Source organism: Myxocyprinus asiaticus, chromosome 6 (assembly GCF_019703515.2).
Source record: "Myxocyprinus asiaticus isolate MX2 ecotype Aquarium Trade chromosome 6, UBuf_Myxa_2, whole genome shotgun sequence".
NCBI classification, from domain to species: domain Eukaryota; kingdom Metazoa; phylum Chordata; class Actinopteri; order Cypriniformes; family Catostomidae; genus Myxocyprinus; species Myxocyprinus asiaticus.
Window position 1 is genome coordinate 11,475,817 of NC_059349.1, and position 20,202 is coordinate 11,496,018.

At 36.6% G+C, this 20,202-nt stretch overlaps 1 long non-coding RNA gene across 1 annotated transcript; it reads left to right on the top strand.

Annotated features, from left to right (window-relative positions):
• The first annotated feature begins 475 nt into the window (after positions 1–475).
• Positions 476–20,086, top strand: LOC127442662 (uncharacterized). The gene is made up of 3 exons (XR_007897514.1): positions 476–838; positions 4,864–4,932; positions 18,280–20,086. It is a non-coding gene; the product is annotated as an uncharacterized LOC127442662 (long non-coding RNA).
• Positions 20,087–20,202: the final 116 nt, after the last annotated feature.

The following is a 20,202-nucleotide window of genomic DNA, read 5'->3' on the forward strand; positions in this document are numbered from 1 at the left end:
GCTTGCTCAGTTTACTTTATTAAAATTAGCTAATGCAACACAGTTCTTAAGCATTTTGTCAACACAATTTCATGTACAATCCATCTTTGTTTACAAAGTCCAATTGTGTTGGGGCTATGTAAATAATAATTGTTGGGTCAATGTATCGGTGATAGTCATCAAAAAGTGATACGATTATGTTACTTTGAAATGTTCAGATGGATTTAGACTTTCTACCTTTTGAAAGAACAATCTAAGTCCACAGAAAATTGTGTTAGTCCACTATATATATATATATATATATATATTAATGTATAATTTGCATGTCAATATGTAGATGTCATAATATATATGTAATTAATGCAAAATATATTGGGATATAACACAATAATAGATTCTATAATAAATAAAATAGAATTACACTAAATATAATATATAATAGGATTTAGGTTTACGTGTTTTTTTTTTTCCTCTCTTGTTTTCTTGAAAAAAGAGAAAACCTCAAAATAACAGGATAACTTTGAGATGACAAAAACAATACAAAATGATGGCTGTTGTATGTGCAACTATGAACAAAAGCTCTGAACTCGCATATATTCAGGCATGTAAGAATTTTCACAGATTCATTTAATTACTGAGGGAAAAAAACGCTGTTGAAACGCTGCCCGTAAAGTTGGGATTAATGAATCGAAAGCATAGATTTGTGTCTGCTTTCTGCTGCGTTTTTTTGTTTTTTGTCATTTGCACGGGAGAAACTTGAAAGGGAGCGACCGCCGTTGGTTTGGAGGAACAAGGGACTGGCTGGCTGACCGGCTGGCTGACCGACTGGCTGACTGGTGGCAAGAAAGTGTGGTAGAAGGTAAGAATTTTTAATAAATGTGATTGTTTTCTGAAAAACTGCTGTCCACCAAACGTTAATTACAAGAAATAGTGGCTTAAGATAACATACACGTCTTTAAATCTCGATAACAAATTAAACCTATTTGGTTTTGGTCATTGTCTACACCGGGTTACTTAACTTGCTACCTAATACTTCATTGCGAACCCGGGAATATAGTTGTGATAAAACAGAGTTGTGGTTTATTCAAATCTATCCAATATATCTTTAAGGAATAACATTTTTTAAACAACACAGGTTTTATGAGGAGAGTTCGTGTTCTGGTGAAATGCCTGGAGCTCTTTGACCAATGGTCCCCTCAAAACTTATTTTTCAAAGGCAAAACGCATTTGCTTTTATGTGCTACCGAGCCAACAAGTGATCAAAGTACTGTATTATATGTAGATAGTGGGTAAATGTTTCCATTATAAATAAGCTAATCTCTCTGTCAGTAATGAGCACGAGGCTTCGTGTAATGAACTGACACTGTAGTTCAGTAAGTTACTTTATTTATCATTACTGACAAGTTAATGTATTGATTAGTATTGAAGTAGTATAAATTGTGGGGGATTATGATGGTTATGGTGTTATTGAACATTACATATATGGTTGTTTCTTCAACTTCGGGACTTGAAGCACTGCCTTTTTTCTAGAAAATGTGATCCTTTCTGTAAACTTGTATAAGTAATGCAACACTTCCAATTTTGTCCTCAAGGGGCTCCGAAGGCCTTTACAGTGATAGATCGTTCATGAACGATTCATTATTTTAAACGATTCTTTTATATGACTCGGAAGAACGAGTAGTCTCAGAGAGCGATTCATTCATTTTGTAATAAAGAGTTAATGTTTTAATATCTGTATGATGGGAAGAAATCACTTTCATAAAGAAGATGCATTACATTCAAGCCCAATTCTAAACTGTTTATAATGGCAGAGCTTTGCGAAGGGTCAAGTTCTAGATACGTTGCTGTTAAGGGAATAGTTCACCCAAAAATGAATTTACTCACCCTTAGGCCATCCAAGATGTATCTGACCTTCTTTCTTCATCAGAACAGGATTTAAGATTTTTAGGAAAGTATCCCAGGTTTTTAGCTTCATCCTATGCAAGTGAATGGACACCAATTTTTGATGGTCCAAAAAGCACACTTAGTCAGCATCAAAGTAATCTGACTCCAGTCGATCAAGTAATGTCTTCTGAAGTTAATCGATATGTTTGTTTGAAAAACAAATCGCTAATTAAAATGTTTCTAACTTTAAATCGGCGCTTCCACCAGCTCTCTGTAGCTGTTTGAATTGACCTAAATCTCGTGTGAAGTACGTTCATCTGTGGTAAACAGAGCGGAACTTCTGAATTCTCGCGTGAAGGCTCCAACGTGATGACATCATGTGACAGCGATGTGAGGCATTGAGTGTTTCCAGAAAGCTATTTTTTTTTCAAGTTAATAAAGTTTTAATTAGCAATTAGTTTTACACACAAACATATCAATTCACTTCAGAAGACATTATTTGATGTGTCATTACTAAGTGTGCTTTTTACGACAACGTTGACAAAAGAAATTGTCGACAAAAATTGTAATTATCGAATAGTCGTTTGATCTCATTTAACATCAAATGAGATCAGATATGAAACTAATGATGGTGCACGAGAGCAGACTGAGGAGAGGAAGATGACACAGCTCACAGTCCAGATGAACTCTAAACTTTCCAAAAAGCTTCAGGTGATGTAGATTGCAAAGTATGAGTGAATTATACAAAAATACCAAATAAGTAAATACAGAAGTACTCCCGTTGTGAAATACAGCTGAGCCGGAGCTGCCGTTCCGCTGAAGCAAAACTTGCGTGTCAGAGCGTCTTTAAAGGAAACACCTCACTGTTATATCTTTAATGCATCCTTTATTAAAGTTCAAATAATAAGGAAGCAGGTCATGTAAATAAGTACAAACTCCGAAACTGGCATATCTCTGTCAGCGCCTCTTCTATGAGTCGCATAAAGTGACCCGATCTAAGGGGGAGAGATTGAAACTGCACCCGACTGATGTGCACTCTGGTGAGGGCACTCTCGTCCCTCGAGCGCGCGCACTTGCTGCAGCTAGATTATAACGTGATGGCTCGCGACTTATAGAATCATAATACATATGTGTTGCGGTGTGTATATTATCGTGAAGAAAATCTGCGATATGCAGCTCTGTTAAGAAGAGAGAGTTTGTTTTTTGAGAGTTAAAGATGGATTGATACATGTACATTTACTTTAGCAGCTATATTGCAGAAGACAAATTTGTTTTCTGAGAATGTTAAATATAATATTAAATATTTTAAAATATCTAAAAATCCTTAAAACAAGATACATTTACCTGAGAAGCAACATATAAGATATTTAGACTTGCTTTCAGAGAATCGATATTCTTGAATATAAGTATATTTTGTCTTTACTGCACTCGCAGATGAATAGACAAGTGAAAAATATACACTTATGTACAAAATTCACTTATATTCAAGATAGATTCTCTGAAAGCAAGTCTAAATATCTTATATGTTGCTTCTCAGGTAAATGTATCTTGTTTTAAGGATTTTTAGATATTGTTTAATGGAAAACAAGACAAAAACACTTGATTACAATAGGATTTTTTGCAGTGAATATTTTTTACTGAATTAAACTGAATAAAAATTAATTTTTTAGAGGTATTTTTAAAAGGTGATTTTGTCCTCTTTATTGTTAGTAAGCACATTTATCACAACGTTTTAAGTCGGGAACAAGCTGAATTGTTGGTAAAGAGCTAATGTTTAATTGTTGCAATAGTCGAATAATCATTCTAATAATCTTTAGATTAGTCGATTATCAAAATAATCGTTAGTTGCAGCCCTATTAGTAAGCGCGCACCAGTTTTTTTAGTGTCTGTCTGAACAGTCTATTTTCAAATCACGGTTGGCTTAACAGGAGACGCCATAACCATTACGTTTTTTAATATGCGTATTAAGTTGAAGTTCAGTTTTGAAGACGCTGCATTCTGTTCCATTTAGCCGCGCTCTGTCTAGCTGTTTGAAACACTCGCCTGCTGTATATGCGCTGCTTCAGCACGATAAATCCACTGCCACATGTCTGGTGTGTGTGTGTCTCCCCAAGTGTTCGCTCCTGTGGGGAAAGCCGCGATGCTCCGTATTGTTGTTGCTATGATGATTCATGAAGCGTTCCATTCAACTCGGAGAGTCAGAATTTCCACCTTTCAAGTGGGGAAAGTGCAACGAAATGACACTGTCAGACTTCTAACTTGGAAACTCGTGCAGAAATCTTCAACTCCCATTTCGTCGAGATGCAGGTGTGTTACGTCACCCAGGGCAGGAAGGTTTACAGTTAGTGACAAACATTCACTTTTATTAAATAATATTCATTAAATGATAATAAAACGTATTTAGCAAACGTTTTGCAGAGACAGGTTGTTTAAACACGGTTAATAACACTCTTTTGTTTATCGTAACGATAGCATTGAAGCGTCATATATCAGTTTGGTTACTATGAGACGTCTCTGACAGTCAATGTACCCTTCAAAATCACAATGTAATAAAAAAAATAAGCTCCCTCTTTGACACATTTGTGTTTAGTTGTCAGGTAATTGTCACTGAATTTCGAATTAAGTGAAAAGTCACATCATGCATGATCACCATCGATCATCGTTTTCATGATCGATCATTGCTGTCACGTCCGAGTACTCAAGTACTCGTGCCCATCCCTAATCTACACACCAAAGGCTTTTGAAAAGTATTAAATTTCAATGAAGGCCTGCCAAAAAGTTTGCAGTCCAGTTTGAATGTTTAAGTTGAAATGTGTTGTTTTAATAAAAATCAACCCCTTGGACAAAGTGCCTGAAGTTGAAGGAACACCCAGATAGATATAAAGTAGTATAAATATGTAGTATATAAAACTTTGCTGTCAAATAACTGCCATACTTTACCATTTTTTGCGTGATTTGTATTATTGTGATTTGTGACCAATTGCTGCTCTCTCTTTTCAGTGACAGGTGCTGTTAATGTGAAGTGCAAAGTGTGTGCAGTTGTTGTTGAAACTATTGCAGAATTATAGGGTAAAACACAGACATTTTGGTCATACTAGTCATTTTTCCATGCATATATTTAAGATGCCCTTGCACATTTAGAACTTGGAATGCGCTCAGTATTCATTTGAACAGATTTTATGTGTCTCAAATCAGTCAGAGACGGTCTGAAAATTCTATATTTAGCTTCCACATATGAAATTGTGAACGACTTAACTCTGAGAGAGATTATTGGCTCATATTAATGCACATCTGAAGAAAAATGAAGTGATAACATGTATGTTTTTAGGTTGTAACTTTCAAACGAATATCTGTGGAACGTTAAAATCTCACAGAAACAGAAAACATAATCCCTGTTCACTGAAAGATTTTAAATTTGGGATAGTAACGAGTACCGCAGTAGTTTCCAAGGAATCAGAAGATGCTGCAGATAATGATGTGGAGGAGGCGTGTTATGATGGAGAATCTACTTCTAATGCCACAAAGGAACTTCCAAATTTAATCGAACACACTTTTGCAGCAGCTTTGTTACCCATGTACCAAGTACAGCAGTCGATGAATTTCTACTTTTAATAACATTAACCTTCCCAATCATAGATAAATGTAATGAAGCCTACCTGCCCACTTCGCTCAAAAACCTTTTTACACAAATTTGCTGGGAATAAAATGCCTACATACTTAATGCCCTGTTTGGTCCACTGGAAGGCGCCTGGCTGAAAAGCCGTTATCGGGCAGTACGCTGTCAGAGCCAAAGCTTCGGATTTAGACCAATTGACTCTGTCAAGGAAGAGAAGGAATTAATAATCCTGTGGAGGCAAGGCATAGATCTAGTGGGGTCAGAGACGAATAACAAAATGTCATCTGCGTAAAGGAAAAGCTTATGTGCCACCCCTCCTGCCATCACCCCTGAAAATTCATCCTCCTTTCTTATCGCGGCTGCTAATGGTTCCAAGGCCAGAAAGAACAATAATGGGCAGAGAGGGCAACCCTAACCCCTATCCAGAGTAAAATAATCTGAAATTAATCCATTTGTTTGTACCGCTGCTACAGGGTGTCTATAAAGTAACTTAATCCAACCAATAAAAGTATTTCCGAACTCATATATTTCCAAAATCTTAAAAGATAATCCCATTCTACCATATCAAATGCTTTTTCGGCATCAAGTGAGATGGCAGCAATCGGAGTCTGATCATTCGCCATTGACCACATGATATTGACGAAACGCCTAATATTATCAGAAGAGCTACGACCCCGAATAAACCCCACCTGATCTATATGTATAAGAGATGTCATAACTTAATCGGTTAGCCAAAATTTTTGACAAAATTTTAACGTCTAGTTGGATCAGGGAGATTGGACGGTAACTCTTACACTCGCTTGGATCTTTGTCCTTTTTTAGTATCAGACTGATCAAATGTGGAGCCAATTCTGTTGCATAAGATCTAAAAAATTCAGCGGCAAAGCCATCTGGCCCCGGAGCTTTGCCTGTAGGTAAAGCCTTAATTACCTCATAAAGCTCCTCCAAGGTTATCACAGAATCAGGAGAATTTTTTTGCTCATTCGTCAGTTTAGGAAGATCTAATGGTTCCACAAAATTTCTTAAATCTTCATCAGTAGACGAAGACGTGGAACTATAAAGAACAAAATAAAATTCTTTAAAAGCATTATTAATATCAATGACGGAGGTAAATATTTCACCACTAGTAGATTTCACTGAGGGAATGGCAGAAAAAGACTCTCTCTGCTTTATATATCTAGCCAAAAGCTTCCCTGCTTTATCCCCTGACTCAAAGTATGACTGTCTTTTCTTGAATAGCCAAAACTCCAACTTCCGTGACAAAATAGTATTATATCTGTATTTCAATTGGGTCAATTCTCTGAGGCCATCAGACGACATTTGGCGCTTAAGCTCTGCCTCAGCATTTTTAATATTCCTTTCTAACTTCACGAGTTCTCGTGCTTTGGATTTTTTGATGAATGAAGCATACTGTATGATCCGGCCCCTAAGAACCACCTTAAATGCCTCCCAAGCCATGCCCACAGAGGATACTGAGGACCAGTTGGTCTCCATATAAACATTGATTTCAGTCTTTAGCATTTATTGGAATTCAGGATTTTGCAAAAGGGATACATTAAAGCGCCAATTATATGATTTCTTTTTCTCCGTATGTGGCAACACCTCTAAACTCACCAGGGCATGATCCGAGACTAAAATGTTTCCAACTGAGCAATCAACAACAGATGAAATGAAGAACTTAGATATAAAAAAAAAAATCTATTCTAGAATAAATCTTATGGACTGATGAAAAAAATTGATAGTCCCTACCAGATGGGTTCAAAAGTCTCCAAATATCTGTGAGACCAAGATTTTTGCACATCCTGTGAAGCGTCAATGTTGCTCTAGGGTGCTTACACACTTTTGCTTCACTATGATCAAGGACTGAGTCCATCAAAAGATTAAAGTCTCCTCTCAATATTATATCATGAGGGGTGCCAATAGCTTGCAACATCCCTTCAAGATCTATGAAAAAGCTCTGATCATCAACATTAGGTGCGTAAATATTAGCCAAAATCAACCTTTGCCCCTGAATTTCTGCTAAAACAATAATTACTCTTCCTAATTTATCTTTAATCTGTTTGAGACATTTGAATTGTAGATGTTTACTTATCAATGTAATGACTCCCCTACTCTTACTTGAGCCAGCACTAAAGAAAATATGTCCACCCCATATCTTCCCAAATTTTTCAGCTTCCTGCAGGGAAAGATGCGTTTCACTATATCATATTTCTTACATTTAAGAAAAGAAATTCCTTCTTTTTATGGGGTGCCCCAACCCATTCACATTCCACGTGGAGAGAGACAATCCACTCATACTAACATTTGACATTTTGACATATTAGAAAAAATAGATTTTGTCAAAAATAAAATTATAAAGACCACATTGGTGCAACAATCAACCCCCGAACTTTCCCCAGAACAAAACAAACAGAAAAAAGAAAAACATGCGCATTAACCCCATGCACGATAGCACCAACCGATGTCCGTCCCTCTAAACTCAAACAGTCCATGTACACCTACGAGAGTCCCCGTGACAACTTTGCCATTGGATTGCTCAAGTCCGGTGTTTTTATACAAAAATTTGTAAGACAGAATTACATAACAGAAGAAAATCTATAAAACAAACTGCAGCCCATAAGCATAATAAACACACACAAAAAAAACATGTAGATTCATCCATTTAACTGTCTCGAAGGTGTGTGCCTCCACAAAACAAGCTCCAGCCACTAGTGGAACCAGCAAAAAAAAAAAAAAAAAAGGGGCCATTCAATTCTTCGGGCAGTCAAACTCACTCCAATGTCCTGCACGAAATATTCCACAAAACCAACTCTAGCCAACAGGAGGCATAAGCATCCAAAACGAGCAGATTCATCCACAAGCTGTCCTGAAGAAATGATATTACACAAAACAAACTCCAGCCGCTTGGCGGAACCCGCACAAAACTAAACGTAAAAGGCACCCAGCTTCCTCGGACAGTCGCATATATGTTCAGTGAGTCGGTTCACTAAACAGCAACGTGAAAATCACCAAACGGCTTACTCACTCCAATGTTAATATGAAGGATAGTGCTTGCTGTGGGCATGTAAATTCTCTACGTCCATCCTTAGCATCTATTCTCAGTTTGGCCGGAAACATCAGTGCAAAAGCGATCTTCCGTTGATGTAAGAGTTTCTTGCATTCCTTGAATTGTTCACATTTCTCTCTTGTCGAATTCGCAAAGTCTGGGAACAAGAAAATGCTGTGGTTCTTCCAAGAAAGCCTTCCTTTACTCCTCGCCTTGCGTAACACGAAATTTGGCCAGAATTGATAGGAGCCTGTCTCCCTCAGCCGATCTCCGATCTTCTTTCAGTTCACCGTCCGCATTGAGTCCTGGGCTTTCAACATGTTTTTGAATTTTTTGACACATTGTCTTCCAACAACAGTTAAAGCTAGAGTGTGCAATCTTTTCCAGAAAAAGTTTTTGTTATACTGGTTGAAAGTCTCTTCACATCCTGATAGCAATCAATAATATAAGTGGTCTAAATGTAAAAAATATATATATATATATATATACATTCTGTGGAAGGGACAGGACTAAAAAATGATCGACCAATCATTGCATTCGGTCCGAATGTAATGATAGGGTGTCCTTCCTGTCTGTCAATCTATATTTGCATACCGCCGCGCAACTTGTTCACGCAGACAATCACACGTCATCAGCGCGGGTTCCTTGACGCTGTGCAGAGCGAGCGTGAAAATGGAAGGCGAACCGCAGCTACCTTATGTTCCTCCTGAACCACCAGTAAAAGGAAACCACTGCGATCAATTACACCAACACGTCTCTCCTCCTGGCGCTTAGACTCTGCTCTGTGTGTGTTCATGTGTGATAGAGGAGGCGTGGCTTGGAGACACCTCTGAAGCGAGGGTGGGCTCTGTGCTTTCAAAGCTAGCTTGCTAACTGCTAGCCTCTCTGGATTACACACCCTACCTTTAAGAATCTGTATTGAATCTCACCGGTTTATGACACAAATATTATTAAACTCGCCATTCACACGTCCGCTCCTCGCTTGGCATCATGTGATAACATTATTATTATTATTATTATTAATCATTCTGTATTGCATGTTAAATGTGTATCATGTACTGGAATATAGGAGAGTAAACATCCATTACGTTATATGTGGAAGTAACTAGTTACTCACTACTTGAGTATTCTTTTTATTGTATACTTTCTTACTCTTACTTGAGTAATTTTTAACATTATTACTTTTATTTCTACTTCAGTAATTTTTTTTAAGTAATTATAATTTTACTTGAGTAAAGTTTTTGGCTACTCTACCCACCTCTGTCAGGTTTAGAGATCTTTCTTGAAAGAAACAGCAACTACTCTTTGCACAGTGAACCCTGTACACAAAGCTATACAAAAGAGTGGCCCTATAAGTTCTGCTTATCAACGTTAGCAGTATTATAAGTCTAACTTTAATGTAGCTGAGCCAGTTGAATACATTCTAGATGCTAAAGAGAAGAAAACCTTTCAGTATATTCCTATTCTTGCTATGACTCTGAATCCCACAAGGCATTGCGACATAAACAACAATGGCGGTGTGCTACTGGCAATGCGGTTCGCGATTGCATCTTAAAATCACATGATCGCATCATAATTATTATAACATCTTAAAATCACTTTATATGGTCAGTAATATACAGTCTGTCCACCATTACTTCTGCTGCGAGTTGTACGGTGACATTTTTCTTACCACTTGGAGTTCTCAAAAAAGTATCTGGCTAGGAGTTTTTGCTTTAAACCTATTCAGAAAAGTGCAAATTTTAGTAAGGAAATCTTGAGATAGGAGTAAGGCGGAGTTCACCTCGTTGCTATGGATGACATCACGCTTTGAGCACGCTCTTTTAAATCGCCCACAGTGATTGGTAGACAGGGAACCACTTTTTGTCTGCAAAGACAGACAGCAATATACAGCAGGGCTTGACAATAAGGTCTGCCCGATGGCCTGGGGCAAGCGTGAGAGATTTAAGCCAGTTGCTAGAACTGTCACTTGCCCGGGCCAGTGCTGCGTTTATAACATTAGTGCAAACAGACAACAAGAAAGAGTGCACATAATACACAAAAATACAGTTTTCTTACAGAGCATGCAGAGATTATATTATAATAATATATTGCAATTATATTGAGCTTGCAGAAATGAGCGAGTTCATAATATGCTGAACGCAGCGACGAGGCTCTGCTGTGTAAGCACACGAGCATGTAGACAGACTATGGAAGCCCAGGAGTGCCATTTACAAAAGAATGAAGGAATAAATGATCAATCTATTAATTTTAAAATAAAAATGTGAATAAATAAACCAATTTATAAATGGACAAATAAATAGACACATTTAAATTTGAATAAATAAACCAATTTAAAAATTGAAAAAATAAATAGACACATTTAAATGTGTTTATTTAATTCATGTTTTAAAATGTACTTATATTAGGAATAAAATAGCACATTAATAAGTCATTTTTAAATGCACCTTTTAAATGGCATTTTAAAAAGCTTTTGGCTGTTGATTTTCTTCATCCATTTGCCAACTGCTTTTCTTTATTGTTTGACCTTTCCTTTTCTTTTACCACTTGTCAATCCATACCAGCTGAAGCTCAGGAGTGCCAATTAAAACAGAATGAAGGAATAAATTATCAGTCTGTTAATTTGAAAATAAAAACTTGAATAAGTCAGTTTATAAATGGACAGATAAAAAGACACATTTAAATGTGTTTATTTAAAAATTTCATTATATTTAACAATAAAATTGTGCATTGATAAATCATATTTATTTCATGTTTAAAATGTAATTAAATGTAGGAATAAATGAGTACATTAATGAGCCTTTTAAATGTACTTTTTAATGCTTTTTAAAAGCACCGTTTACATTGCATTTTAAAACGGTATTTGGCTATTGCTTTTCTTATTTATTTTCCAATGGCTTTTCCTTTTCGTTTTGCTTTTCTTTTTCCTTTTTTTCCTTTTCTTTAACCAATTGAGAATTGAGTTAAAAAAAAAAGCCACTGGACTGTTGACTCTTGGGAGCAACCATTGAACTTGACTCAGTTATAAGACACACCCCCTCTCCTACATGCCGCTCGAAGAGGATATAAGACGGCCTGTCATTGGACGATGGTACGAGCAGTTTACGTGATATTATTGGATCTGCGCACAAGAAACGGTACGAAACATCAGAAGGGCTCGTTTCCGCTTGCACGGATGAGGCAGGTAGAATTTGTTTGCAGGTGGCAACACTGGGGTGTGACTGTGGCGGAGATGGGAGGTAGTGACGTAGATTCCGGTAGTGGGTCAGAGATGGAGAAAGGGTTGCGTGGCGGGGAATTCGAAGATAGTAGCAACTGGACAGTAGTGGAAAGTAGAAAAAGAAAGAAAGTAGGGAGCCAGGCTTCGGAATTGGATAGCAAAAGGGAAAATCAACAAGAAGTAAGGGGAAAAAGGACGAGTACAAGGTAATGATTAAAAGTCAATAAATGCATTAAACACTATCAAAGTTACAAAAGCATTGAAGGATGCAGTAGGGATAATAAAAAGTGCTAGGATGGTACGAGATGGAAAATTGTGATATTCTGTAAGGACAGTAAATAACAAAAAGCAGTGGCATGCTTAAAGTCTCTAATGGGAAAAAAGTATCATGTTCAGTAATGGGTGAAAATAAATGGGTAAGGGGGGTGATAACAGGAGTCCCCACAGAAATATCAGTTGAGTCTGTAAAGAAGAATTTGTCTAGGGCGGCAGTAATGGAAATCAAACGACTTAAATATGTCAAGAACAAGGAGAAAATGGATAGTCTCTCAGTCATGATACAATTTGATGAGGAAAAACTACCTAACAGGGTATTTCTCGGATTCGTAAGATACAGGGTCCAGCCTTATATACCACCTCCAGTAAGATGCTTTAAATGTCAGAGGTTTGGACACGTGGCAGCAGTCTGTAAAGGATAACAGCATTGTGCAAGATGTGGCGGTGAGCACGAAAATGGGAAGTGTGGGACAGAAGTGAGTCCGAAGTGTTGCAACTGCGGAGGGGAACACAGTGCGGGATACGGTGGATGCCAGGTCAGGAAAGAGACTGAGGAAATTCAAAATGTAAAGGTATCAGAGGGATTGACATATGCGGAAGCAATCAAGAATGTTAGTAGAAAAGATCAGCAGAAAGAACAGAAGGAATTAGATCATGGAGAGACAGATAAATGCACTAACCAAGGGAAATAGGGAAAAGAACATCTAATCATTTATCTGTTTACTCATCAGAAATGATAACAATACAGTTGGCTCTTCAGTGGGTGGAAGAGGTTCAGCCACTAAATGTGGTGGTCTGTTCTGACTCTCTTTCTGGCCTTACCAGCTTAATGAATGGGAAATCTAATTCTAGACAGGATATTCTTTTTGAAAACCTTCAGACATTGTTTGGAATACAACAACAAGGGATAAAAACATTCTTTCTGTTTGTGCCAGCACACATGTGGGTAAAAGGTAATGAACTAGCATATGAAATGGCTAAACAGACATTAGAGTATCCAAGAATAGATATTAATGCACCACTGAGTAAAGCAGAAATGAAAGGATTAATTAAAGAGACAGTTAAAAGGAGGTGGCAAGAAATGTGGACCCAGGAGAGAAAGGGAATACATCTATGTGGAATTGAAAAAGAGGTAGAGTAGTTTGTGGCAAAAGAAGGGATGACACAGTAATTTCATGACTCCTTATCAGATACACTGCATTGAACCAGTCACTATTTAAGATAGGAAAGCATAACAATGGACTATGCAATAATTGTGGATTATCGGAAACTGTTGAACATGTTCTATTAGAATGCATAGGTTATTACAAAGAAAGATCTCAGCTCACAGATGTTAAAGCCATATCCAAAGGGATAAATAGTTGAACATTACAGAACTTATTGAATAACAATTCAAAAGTGACTAAGGCTGTATTAGATCACCAGGTCTGATTAGAAGAATATAACATAAAGTCCTTGGGAAATAATATGGTATTCAGATTAAACAATTAGATTTCAGATAGGTGTTTTTTTTTTCTTCCTCTCTTTTCCATCTTTTTATTTCCTTCTTCATCAATGCCTCACACTCCATCCCAGTAGGTGGCGGAAATGCACCTAAGCTGGTTTGCCAACCGGCAATAAATCCACAGAAGAAGTGCTTGTTCACTGTTGCTGTGAAATGCCGAGCATGGCCCTACCTGAGTGTGCACATTGATCGCGCTGGCTAAACCGCACATCAATCACTCTCACCTGTCTCCATCGTTTGTGCTCGCTTCTGGTTTGTGTTGTGTTTGGTATCGCTGAAGCATTCATTTTTTGGCAAAGATCTAATCTTTCACCACATCAAACTCCAATGCAACAGCAAAAATTGTCCGTGTTTGTGTTGCAAATTATGATTTGTTTATAGGCTATATGTGAGATTTTGACATGGCGTCTAAAAACACAAACAAGCCGTCAAAGATGTTTATCTAGCACACGTTTACATTGAAATCATTTTTAAAAGCACGGGCGGACACAAAAACACGCTCAATGTGAACGGCCCCTCAGTGCAAGACTAGAACTGTGTAGAAAAGTTTGATCACACTTGTCTATTCTTTATTATTTGTTACTGCACATCTTAGATTTTAGAGTATAACATCATCAAAACTAAGTATAACAAAATTATGGAAATTATGCAGTGACAAAAACAAATTAAATCAGAAACATCTATTTGAACTTCTTCAGTGTAGCCTTTCATCTATTCCAGCTCAGCACACAGTTCATTTTCTCAGTCAACTTCAGGTGCGTCCTGGGATGCTTTTTAAACAGTATTGAAAAATTTCATATGCTGGACACTTGCTGGCTACTTATATAATAATAATAATAATAAATAAATAAATAAAAGGTTTGTATAGACATATATAATTAGGCACAATTTATTTTTGAGTACAGAAATAATCCCAAGCATTTGACCATAAACCTTCAGATCAAAAGATTTTAAGATTATGAGAAACAAACTTTAGTGTCCTTTGGACTGGTTGTGTATGCTATATTTATTTTATATAAGTTCTTGATATTAATTGTATTTACTAACTTTTACTATTTTTTTTATTTGATTTGTATTGTATCTTGCTATGTTTTGCTAGAATAACTGAATTTCAATTTTATATATATATATATATATATAAAGTTTTTAAGCTTAAAGTCACCATTTAACGTGATTGTAATAAGGACAATTTAGAAATTTTACCAAACAATTTGGTCAAATTAGCTTCAGAAAAGTGACTTTAGCTGAAAGGTGAGTAGTTTGTATCCCTGGTTTAGATATCAGACCAAATCTGCTATTTCCTGACAGAGAAAGAAAGATGTGTTTGAGTTTGATGTGGTGAAAGATTCAATCTTTGTCCAAAAATGAATGCTTCTCTGTGTCTCGTTTCGAAGGCTGCGTGCTAGGTAGGACCCGTCCTTTGAAGGCTGCAGTACACCGAGCGTCCTCCTTTAAACAAGCCTCGTTTAAACGAGACGGCCATCGTAGGACGAACGGAAACGGAACGTAACATGGTTGCTATGACAGCAGGCCACTCTTTAACAAGCGCGAGCGCTCCGAGTGAGATGGTAACAAAGTTCCTCTGGAAGGGAATGTATGAGGTACATTTTAGGAGAGTTATAATGATGTAAAGAGAAAAGAAAATAGATTTTACAGGTGTACTTTTAGTCTATAATACTTTATTTTAATTATATATTAATATAATTATACATATTATGTACTCTGCACCCAACTACTGATGTACTTAAACTTGGGAATTAACATTACTTGTGTTTGAACATCATATTTACGGGTCATTTTTTTTAGACATTTCCGTTGAAGCAAAGAATTTTATACCAAACACGGCACAAACCAGAAGCGAGCACAAACGATGGAAACAGGTGAGAGTGATTGACGTGCGGTTTAGCCTGCGTGATTTCATGGCTCCCAAAAGCTATCTTGTTTAATACAAAGAAAGGAAAACGTTATGATGTTTCTTTTAGCTACACACACACACACACACACAAAAGTCTAATAGGCCTATATCAAACACTGAACCAGCACAAACGCTCATTTTTGCGGCACAAACGAATGGTATAGATTTGGTAATGATTTAATATATATGGGGTGTCAACTTCACGGAGGTAGCCTGACCTTACAGTTATTCACTTGTTTCATTACTGTATAACTGCTCTCTCTCTCTGTCATATTTGTGAACAAAGTCCATATACTGTACCTTCTGTGAGATCATCGATCAGAGCACTGGGACACCATGAAACTGCTAAACTCTTTCTGTTTATAAAGCTTAATAAAGTGTTATCTTTGTTTACACAACCAGAAGGTCTTTTTTTTTTCTTCCAGTAAAGGTTAAGTGACATGGTTTAATTTCACTCAGTTCTAGCAGTGAAGGGGTAAAACACTTGTTGGTTATTGCTTATTTCTCTCGGAAAATGTCTGGCCTAAATACCTCAGACATCTTTGACATGTTAATTGCCATTATCCGTGTCAGTTCAATTATGCCTATAACATAATCAATTCAGGTACAATTAAAATGGAAATTCATTCAAAATTCAAAATGTTAAATCCATAAGACCCAGACTTCAATTGTAAAAGAGGGATGTGATAAAATAATGTGTACATTTACTGTGTGTAGATACTGTCAGTCAATAAACATCTTTATGAAGATGAGCACAACAAAAGATTAAAACAAACTTTATTTGCGACATTATAAACAGATATACACAGCAGATTGCTGTGGAATATATATATAAACGTTCATTTGAAAGACACACTTTCATAATACGCATAATATACAACATTAATTTAAACTGCCATTTATTCCACAAAAGTGTGCTCGCTTGCCTTCTCTGTATCCTCAGCTGACCGTCATTCCGACAGTCCACCTTTTCTCGATCATACACAGGAAATGATTTTAATAAAGATGATCATACAGTGTTTTTTAAATGAATGTGATATAACTGAAAGGGGATGTGCGTTTTCTTCAGTGTAAGTTCTGGAAAGTCCATCGGCTTTCTCCAGCGACTCGAGCCAGTTTCAGCCGGCTGCTTCTGTTGACAGCAGTCACTGTGCACGCTCACAGCAACCGTGAACGAGCCACCATTAACTTCTGATGTTTCGCATCCGTTTCTTGTGCGCAGATACAATAATGTCACGTAAACTGTTCGTCCAATGACAGGCCGTCTTACATCCTCTTCGAGTGGCACGTGGGAGAGGGGGTGTGTCTTATAACTGAGTCAAGTTCATTGGTTGCTCCCAAGAGTCAACAGTCCAGTGGCATTTTTTAAACTCGATTCTCAATTGGTTAAAGAAAAGGAAAACGAAAATAAAAAGCAATTGGTAAATGAATTAAGAAAAGCAATTGCCAAATACCTTTTTAAAGTGCATTTAAAAGACACATTCTACATTTAATGACATTTTAAACATTAAATAAATATGATTTATGAAGCCCAGGAGTGCCAATAATAATAAAAAAAAGAATGAATAAATTATCAGTCTATTAATTTGACAATAAAAACTTGAATAAATAAGTCAATTTATAAATGCACAAATAAAAAGACATATTTAAATATTTTTTCAATTCACGATTAAAAATGTCATATTTTACTATAAAATTGTGCATTAATAAATCATATTTATTTCATGTTTAAATGTAGCAATAAATGAGTAGGCCTACATTAATGAGTCTTTTAAATGCACTTTTTAATCCACTTTAAAAGCACCAATATTAAGTGGGGTAAAGTTAATTTTAGGCTCGATATTTGTTGTATATCTGTTTTCTTTTACCCGCGCTGTCTGAAGGCGACAGTCATACTAAATCGTTCGCACATTTGGCCTAAAGGGTATATAACTGTACCACAAGGGCCAAAAACATTTCATTTGAGAACAGTCATCACTTGGTCTGACTGCAGATTTATGACTGAACATGCACCGATGCGCTTCCATTGCCTGTTTACTCAAGGGACCATCTGAAAATTCCACCCACTATGCTGTTGATGTGCAAGTTAACATAAAAAAACAACAAAAAAAACAGTAAAAGTGCAGTATTCTCACATTTCAAAGGTTGTAGTAAGTTCCCAGTGGATAGACTAATTTACCACAGGTGAGATTATTAAAGTAAGTCCAATTATATGAGTATAGTATTCGATTATTACAGGAAAACAAATAAAAATAATTCACCAAGATGTCGTGTTCACATTCCAGAGGATGTCGCAGGTTCCTAGTTGATAGACTTACTTACTACAGGGGATATTTTGCCAGTATGTGTAATTATACAGATTGTTTATATTATAAACAAAATTCACCTTAATGACAGTAGCACATTCTAAAGGCTTCCAGGTAAACTGGTCTTATAGAGGAGCATGCCCACGGAGGTTAGGGTTGAATTAGGGTTAGACTGTTCTCTCTGGTAGAACTTGCCCTTGGTAAGTCAAAAAATCATTTAAGCTTTGTTATGTAAATGCCATTATAATGGGTTCTGCACCCCTGAATGTAGTTCTTATAAAATGAAAACAAGTCTGATGGATAAAAATAGACCATGAAGGAAATTTGACTACTCAGTCCGTCAGATTGACGAATACATTTCTTTCTAGCACGGCCTCTGACTGAAGAACTTTATTAGTATTTATCTACTTTAAATTTGATTTAATTCAGCATGATTTAAAAATGCACATCCCCAGTAAAAACACAAAAACTACCACTCACATTTTTGTTAATGTGTTTTATATACTTGATTAATTAATACTTATTAATATCAGGACATGGATGAGGTGTCGTTGAGAAGACCACCATGGGAAATTTTGCGAGCAAGGATGCTGCCAAGAATGAACCCCGTGATGTTGAAATCATCCTTGAGGGTGTGATCGTTCTTCAGGACCTTGGGAATGTGGCTTTTGCAACCTTGATGTTATTTGGTCTCATTTATGCGCTCAACCTGAAGTACCCCATAAAGCTACACTACACTTTTGAGGTTTTGCTAAAAAATCATAATAGAGCTGGATGGAGGTGAGCTCTCTTATAAGGCCCAAAACTTGAAAACTAAGCTTTACCAGTGAATGCTCCCAATCCCCCACCCTTTGGTACATTGAAGGTCCTGTTTCACAGTACACTTTGAAGTGTTGTTTCACACTATCAGATCAGCAATGCAGAGGAACTTCAACCCAGAGTAGTCTGAGAAGAGGAATTTCAAAATTAAAATTATTGCTACCATGTATAAAAAGGTAAATGGCCATTCATATGCAAAGATGAGTACATGGAGGCAGTTGTATATATATGCCATTCTGGCAATTGCCAATGAATATGTACACAACAGTATTTGCTTTTGAGCAGCAATATTTAGATGGGGCTGTTACCAATCTCCTACCCCCACCCCCATGAAATTCTGGATCAATTTTGTCATTCAAATTGACTTTACCTATTCTGACATTCAAACATTTAAAAGACTGCAGTCCTGTTTCACAATATGTTTTTAGCAACCCCACTTAGTTGGGTAGAGGAGTCTGAGAGTAACTTCTATAAGTTTAATGATTGTTGCTTCTATGTCCAGCTGGTTGTTTGAAACACATGCCGTTTCATATTCATGAAGAAATGTTCAAGTTAATGTTTCTGTGAATTTTTATTTTTATTTATTTTTTTTGAATGGCTATACTTGTGCGCAGAGAAATTAATGGATGCTTCTATAAAGCAGTTGTGTGTATGTCATTCTGACAGTAAAATGAGCAGCTATATTCTGATGGGACCAATTCCACACCCCCATAAAATACTGGATGAATTTAGTCAATTTTGACTTTTACTGTTCTGAGATTTAAACCTTTTTAATAGATTGAAGTGCTGTTTCAGTGTTTTCTAGGAGCCTTGCACATGTAGATGAGTCTGAGAGGACTACTTTTTTCAGTTAAATGATTAGTGCTGCTATACTCTGTTTTTAGACTAACTGTTTAATGTTAATGCAGAAGTGTGAAAGTTGTTAAGTGTCATGTTTTTGTTCATTTGTTATTTCATGTCTTTTATTTTAAAAAGTAGATCGCTGTTTCCTGTTCCTGTTTCATGTCATGTGGTTTCCTTGTCATGTGGCCTTCTTGTTTCACCATGTTTATTAGTCCTGTCTATTCATTGGTTTATGTTTATGGGTCTTGTTATCTGTTCTGTTTCATCATTGGTTCTTGTTTCATTGCCTAGTTATCTTGTTATCAGTTTTGTGTTTTCACTGGTTGTCTTGTTAATGTGTTCACCTAGTCTGTGTATTTATAGCCCTCATGTTCTCTGGTCCTGGGTCCAGTATTGCTGATGTAGCGTTGTTTATGTTTGTTTTGGATTTCCGTTTTTTGGCTTTATTGCACTTTCTAAATTAAAACAGCACTTGGGTTCTCACTTCCTCATCGTCTTGTCTGTTCCTGTCTTCAGCCTGTCCTGCCTTGCCTGAATGTTACATTAAGGTCGTACTTAAGTTCATGGGCTTCATAAAGAAGTAATTCACATGTAATTCTGGCTGTGAAATTGTTGTCCATTTATACTTGAGTGTTGGCTAGTTTATTTGTGGGACAGATCTGGTTCACTTGATGAAATAAAGCCTTTTAATCAAAGCAGATTATTGTCTTATTGAAAATAAGAACATGAAATAATAAATCATGTAAAGATAACATTATCCAAACATGGATCTGAAATAAAGCAGTAATATCAAC